The 6,826-nt window shown below is 44.1% G+C and overlaps 1 protein-coding gene across 1 annotated transcript in view; it reads right to left on the bottom strand.

Moving 5' to 3' along the window:
* The window catches only part of Slit3 (slit guidance ligand 3), a 595,100-nt gene that overhangs the window by 351,418 nt on the left and 236,856 nt on the right, over positions 1-6,826 (bottom strand). The gene's annotated exons all lie outside the window — the stretch shown is intronic.

Below are 6,826 nucleotides of genomic sequence, written 5' to 3'. Positions count from 1 at the left end.
ATGGACAGCCTGGGAGATTTCCCCTGTGACTGATGGCTGGGTGTGTGGGCACGCGTGTGTGCGTATGTGTTTATATATAATGTGTATGCAAGTATATGATACGTTTAAACAAAATAGCTATACGCACATATAAATTAAATTACACTTTATACTGAACTAGACAAAACAATATGGGCTTCTAAGCTTTCTTACCCAGGTAATATTTTCCTTATATGTAGGGAAAAAAGACTGCAAGCTCATTAGCAAGCTGGCTCCAAACCATGTCCACAGTAACGACAACAGAGCAATACCCAGCTCCATGTTTCCATTCCCGAAAGTTCCCTGTGGGACTGGAGCCCACAGTCTTGTTTTATAACACGGGCGGAGAAGCTCACTGGGCTGTCTGAAGGTCACGGGGGTTATCTTGTGATGGAAATGGGGCTCAGGTAAGGGGTCGCTTGACTTGACAATACCTATACAAAGGAGATGGATGTGTTCTATCGCCACCGACCATCAAAAGTGGCCCATAAGATAAAGGAATGGGTTAGACAAGTTCTGAGGATGAACTTCTAGGAGAACCTTACTCATTCCTGAGACAAAGGTCCAGAGCCAGTATCTCCCCCTGTGCTGGGCATTCCTTCTATCCTGTACAGAGACGGAGCATGAGCCCAGTGCACCAAGGAGGCAGAGCATCAAGAGAACCTCAGAGGCAGAGCAGGAACCTAACTTTCCCCTACCTGACCCTGACCACATGAGAAGGCATCTTTGCACACGTCACTCCAGCAGGAACCGCTCTGTTACTTGCAACCAAAGCATTTTACCTCATACAACCTCAAAATACACAATGACACCACGATACAGAGCTTCACCAGCTCGGAGCAGAAGCCAATGCTGGATTCACACCTTTGGCCAGAATTTCAAAGGAGACAAATTATTTAATTTGGGGCAGCTAGACATTGCCCAAACAGCTCTTTGAAATGACATTTAGATGCTAGGGACCGTTTTAGATGGAATTACAAAGAGCTTACCTTGGGAATTTGCATTCAAACACGGAATTGAGAAGGAAGCCTAGAGCATGCCACGTAATTGCTACCGACTATGTTCAGGGTTTAGTTAACTTCTGGGACACTGCACATCAAGGCCCGTGCAGTTACAGCCCAGGGCTCTGTTCAGGAATTCCCCTGCTCCTCTTGAGTGTTTACAAAACTTTAATATGTCTCCATATTGGCTCAATAAAGCATTTTTCTGTTGAGATGGCATTGCCCATCCATACTTCTCCCACAGTAAGGAGACTAAGTTGCTTTAACAGTTCGTTCTGGTAACTGTAAAGCTGATAAATTGTGTATAAACAGCTCAAAATTTCTTAGGAAATACAACCGCAAAGTCGAGGCTTTTGCCTCCACCTTCTAAACCACCCTTGCCTGTTCCGAGATTAAGGCGAAGGTGTGGGTTTCTTCTTTCAGTAAGCCCTCATCCCTCCTGCCCTTGACAGCTTAATTTCCTGTCCTCTTTGGGAGACAGACGGATGAATATTTAGTGTAGAACATGATTGTGATTAAGCTTCCAAATGTGTCTTCATCTGGATTCCAGCTGGCGTGGCATCTCAATTACTCCCCCACTCCCCATGGAAGCTTCATATTGATGTAGCGAGCTTTCCATGATGGCACTGGATTAAAAATCTCCCCGGACTCTCCAATCTTCTAACCTCAATCAATTATCCCTTAATGAAAGGGAGAAAAAGGGTTTGTGCATACATATCATGACCTGATATGTCCTGCCAACAGGCGCCAAGCTGTTGTTGATTCAGACTTGAAAGTGAGCTAAAAAATCTCAGGCTTCCTTGCTTCTGCTCACCCCTCTGCAAAGCACGATTGGTGCATTAATATGAAGCTGGTAAACTCTGGAGCAAGTGGCGATTAATAGTTGTACTGTTAATCAATATATAAAGAAGGCTGCAAAAATGTTCAGCTGTTCCACAGTTTCTTTATTGGACCAATAATCTCAAGTGTTACCCTCTGCTGTGTCTCCTATATTACATGCCTAAACTAGTAAAAGTGTACAGCACCATTCTATGAATCTATTCTGCGTACCTAGGATATCCACCAATTTTTTTCAAAAACCTTATTTATGTATGAGTGCTCTGTCTGTGTGCATGCCCAAGAGAGCTTCAGATCCCATGAACCACCATGTGGTTGCTGGGAATTTGAACTCAGGACCTCTGGAAGAGCAGCCAGTGCTCTTAACCACTGAGCCATCTCTCCAGACTCATCAATTATTTTTTTTTAAAGCAGCATTTCTTTTGAGAGGAGAGTGTGACTAATTTACATGGCACTTTCATTAATTTGCTCAAAGTTTCATTCAACAAACATTTACCGACACTTAGGCAGTATGTTGAACACCAGGCATAGATACGCCATTGTCTTTGCATTTCACGGATCTCAGTCTGGCCAGGGTACCAGACACACAGAGGGAAACACTGAGGGTTGTCACTGCTGATGGAGCTAAGACCCATGGGACATTCATTCACTTCCCTCATCTCGGGGGAAGGATTTCCAGAGCTTTCCTCCTTGTGCATCTCATTTACAGTTGCCTCAACACTTGGACCACCTTTGTCCATCATGTCTTTCCTCCTCCTTTCTCTGCCTCCCTCCCTTTCTTCTTTAATACTGTTATATAAAGATATGTCAGACACCCCTCAGTTCATTCACTTACGATGCAGTGTTAGGAAGGAAAAAGCAGGTTGGAGTTAATTTTCTAGTGTATTTCCCTTCCACACTTACAGATGACAGGTGTTCGGAGAGAGGATGCAGTCTGTGTGGGTGGGCACACAGGGAGTTGCTCCAGAAAAACCAGACCCCGCTTGCCAGCCAACCATGAAGTTAGCATCTTCCACTTCCCTTAGATGAGACTCGCCACCAGACTCAGAGGCCGACAGAATGACAGAGAGTCCCCGGATCCCTTCCTGGTGATAAAGGGTGGTGCAAGATAAGAGACCAATCTCAGCCCTCCTTAAAATAAAATCTTGGGGTTTAAGAGAAGGCAGCTCTGTGGGAGTGAAGCTTGCTTCCTTCCACCTGCCTTCCTGGGTCCATGACACTGTGTATACTGCAGGCACACAGGGCACATGGAGGCAAGGAAAACGGAAGCCCAAGAAAGAACATTTGCTATGAAAGTAAGATTGTCTCTGGAGCTCTTAAGTGTCTACCTGAGAATTCTCAAAGTCCCCAGAATCACTCTTCCAGATTGTGACCAAAGGCAAAAAAAAAAAATAAAATAAAAATAAAAAAAATAAAATGGAGTGCCACAATTCTTCTTTCATACAGAAGCACTTAAAACACATCGCCCTGAATGTGTGTGTATGGGGGTGGGAGGCTCCTGAGAAACCAGAAGATGCTGGAACAGTAGCCCAGAGCGCCAGGAACTCATGAAAAATTAATCCAATCCTCAAAGTCGGCACTGGTTAAGGGCTGCTCTACATAACAAAAAGTTCTCCACTGCATTATTAAAAGCATGGCTTTGTACCGACCAATTAATTTCAAAGGATCCACTCTTTGCATTAAAAGTTATCAAAGACAGATGTCCTAGAAGGGCCCCCTCTATCAAATGTGGCACGTGTCTGCTCTCCCAGGGTTATAACTGAGATTCTTATCAAGGTTCAAGCACTTTCCCTTGAATTTTAACCTAAATGTTGTGTGAGGTTTCAGTTAAATGCCCAAAGGAGGACAAGATTGGTGAAATCTGGGAATCGGTCTGCTGTCTCCTGGGAATTGGTACTCTCCCTTCAGCTCAGGCCCTAGGATCCCAGTGGAATTTGCTGCTGCCTCTGCAATTTGTAATGAATATTTGCCAACCAGAAAAGCAAACAGGTATGCTCAAGCAGAGGCATAAGATGGGGGAGGAAGGGATGGGGACGACAATCCTTAGTATTCCAAACAGGTATACAGCCCCATTTCAGGAAAAGCTGCTGTTCAAAAATAAGATAAAGGATACACAACAGCGATTGGCCCATTTACAAAAGAAGATTCACCATGAGGCTCCTGGAAAACCAGTTTCTTAGTTTAATTAACATCTTTTTTTTAAACGTTTATGTATATTTTTTGATGAGCATGAGTGTTTTCCCTGAATATATGTGTGTGCACCACATGAATACCCAGTGCCCAAGAAGCCCAAGGAGGATTTTACATGCCTTGAAACTGAACTTACAGAGAATTGTTAGGTGCCATGTGGATGCTGGGAACTGTACCAGGGTCCTCCCCAAGAATAAGGGCATTAAACTACTGATTCATCTCTCAAACCCCTAGTTAACAAGTTTAATTATCTACAAAAAAAATGAAATGAATGTTTAACTTGCGATGCATTTATTATTTAAGGGTTGATACACTGGCTGTGTCACTCCTGATGGCTTCCTTCTTTTGAATGTCTGCTATCAATGCCACTATCCTCATTCTGACACTTTGTAACCTCACTTTTTCAAATAGCTCCCGAAGCCTACCTTGTAGAACCTCATTGCATGCTAGGCAAAGACCGGCTTGTCTGAAGTCAGCTACCCAGCGCCACGCAGAGATTCAAAGGCAAAGCTGAGCTTGCTTTGTGCTCCCTGGTTCTGGTCTTGTTAGAAATCAGGACTGGATGGTCATACTTATAGCCCCATTCATTTGGGCTAGCTGAGACACACAGTGGTTCCAACTTCCCAGAAAATTTTAAATTATAAAATATCCACACAAAAGTATACACAATAAATTGAGTGATTTTGCTTTTTTGCTGGCTATCCTTCAGGATTTAATTCAGTGATAAGAATAATTATAAACCACAGCCCCAGTGTATAAAGAAAATGGAAACATGCAACTAAAATTAATGAAAACACTTTATTCCCTTAAATTCGTTAAGCATAACTAGGTAACTTGCCTTTCAAATTCTCCTTTGGGGAAAGTCTACATAAGCTTAGGTTAAAGGATCAAGACTAAAGAATAAACCTCTGTGAGACTTCCTTCTAATTTTAATTTCTTCCCAATGAGAGGTCTTTGTATCTTTCATTAACTGGTTGGTTTAAAAATAAAGAGAATCAAGGGACTTCACGGGAAAGCGATGGATTCCTTCTCTTTTCTCTATGTTCACCTTGGCAGGACGGGAACTGATTTGGGGGTGGGCAGCTATCCATGCCTCAGCCAATTCAGGCCTTCTCATTAGTACACATAGGAGCAATGTGGAGATGGGGGTGGTGCACATCCTGGCCAAGCCATCCTTAAGGATGATACAAGCACGGCTGATACATCCTACTAAAAACCACTACTTCTTTTCCACCATAGGAAAAACCCTAGAGCCTAGATCTAAATCATCTCTCCCAAGTGAAAAAAAATGAGGAGAGCCTAGACTGACCAAATCAATGACAGATGTGAACACGTAGCACTTCACACGCACGAAGATGTCTTTGCTCAAGGTTGAGCAGACAGTAACAAGTGTTGACAAGTATATGGAGACACTGGAACCCTCATATATAGCTGGTTTGAATGTCGATGGTGAGGTCACTGTGGAAAATAGTGTGGCAATTCCTTAAAGTTAAAATTATTGCCTGTGACCCAGTAAATCCCACTCCTAGGTATATGTCCAAGGCAATCAAAACTACACATCCACAAAAAAATTATACGCAAATTTTCAAAGCAACAAATGCATAATAATTGAAGGGGATGAACAACCCAAATGCCTACTGACTGAAGAACAGACACATAAAATATGGTACATATAATGGCATACAAAGGAATTGAATACTGATGCTCCAACCCAGATGAACCTTGGAAACTCTTCACATATGCCGAAGAAGTCAGGCCCCAAAGGCCACAAATTACACAATGCTATTTATATGAAGAGCCAAAAAGCCCCCAAAGTAGGTTTGTGGTTGCCAGGGGTTGGGGAGAGGGATAAACGGGAAGAGGAGTTCTAATGGGAAGTAGGTTTCTTGGGGAAGTGATGGAGGCACTCTGGAATTAGACAGTGGTGACCGTTACACACAGTAAATATACCGCAAAGCACTGAATTTTGCGTGCATTTCAAGGCGGTGAACTGAATACTGTCTGTATTGTATCTCAAGAAAAGAAGGCAGCTAAGAAAGGGAAACGGGAGGGCGCTTGCCCAAAAGAAGAGCCTTGAGAGGCATGCTTCCCCAGGACCAATCCCAGGCCCTGACGCAGGACAGCGCTGGCTACTACAGTTTTACAGTGTCTACAGTTAGCTACCCACGGTCCCAGCTTAGGTCTAGAGAAGCTGCCATCTGTCCACCACATCCCAAGAGGTCATCTCCATGGTGCACAGGCTTTTTAGGGGCAAGGTAGCCCCAGTGACAGACTCATGATGAAGTTTCCAGTGGGTCTCGGCTAGTAGTCTCTTGGTCACTCTGTCTTTCTGTGTGTCTCACTGTGTCTCTGTCTGCCTGCCTGCCTGCCTGTCTGCCCCTCTCCTCTCCTCTCCTCTCCTCTCCTCCTCTCCTCTCCTCTCCTCTCCTCTCCTCTCCTCTCCTCTCCTCTCCTCCTCTCCTCTCCTCTCCTCTCCTCTCCTCCTCTCCTCCTCCTCCTCCTCCTTCTCTCTCTCTCTCTCTCTCTCTCTCTCTCTCTCTCTCTCTCTCTCTCTCTCTCTCTCTCTCTCTCTCTCTCTCTCATGTGGGTCCTGAAACCACTGTAGTTGGATACACAAATGGTTCAAGAAAGGCTCATAGGAACACAGTGCATTTTGTGTCTAAAAACTTCAAGAACTCAGCAGCAGTGGGTGATTGCAATGTAAAGGACTTCACAACACTTCCACACACACCCCTGAAACACCAGCACAGAGGATGTTTATACAGCCATGTACTTCGTTG

The sequence above is a fragment of the Peromyscus maniculatus genome, chromosome 8 (assembly GCF_049852395.1).
Source record: "Peromyscus maniculatus bairdii isolate BWxNUB_F1_BW_parent chromosome 8, HU_Pman_BW_mat_3.1, whole genome shotgun sequence".
NCBI classification, from domain to species: domain Eukaryota; kingdom Metazoa; phylum Chordata; class Mammalia; order Rodentia; family Cricetidae; genus Peromyscus; species Peromyscus maniculatus.
Note: the sequence above shows the minus strand (reverse complement) of the source record. Positions and strands in the feature narration are given on the sequence as shown.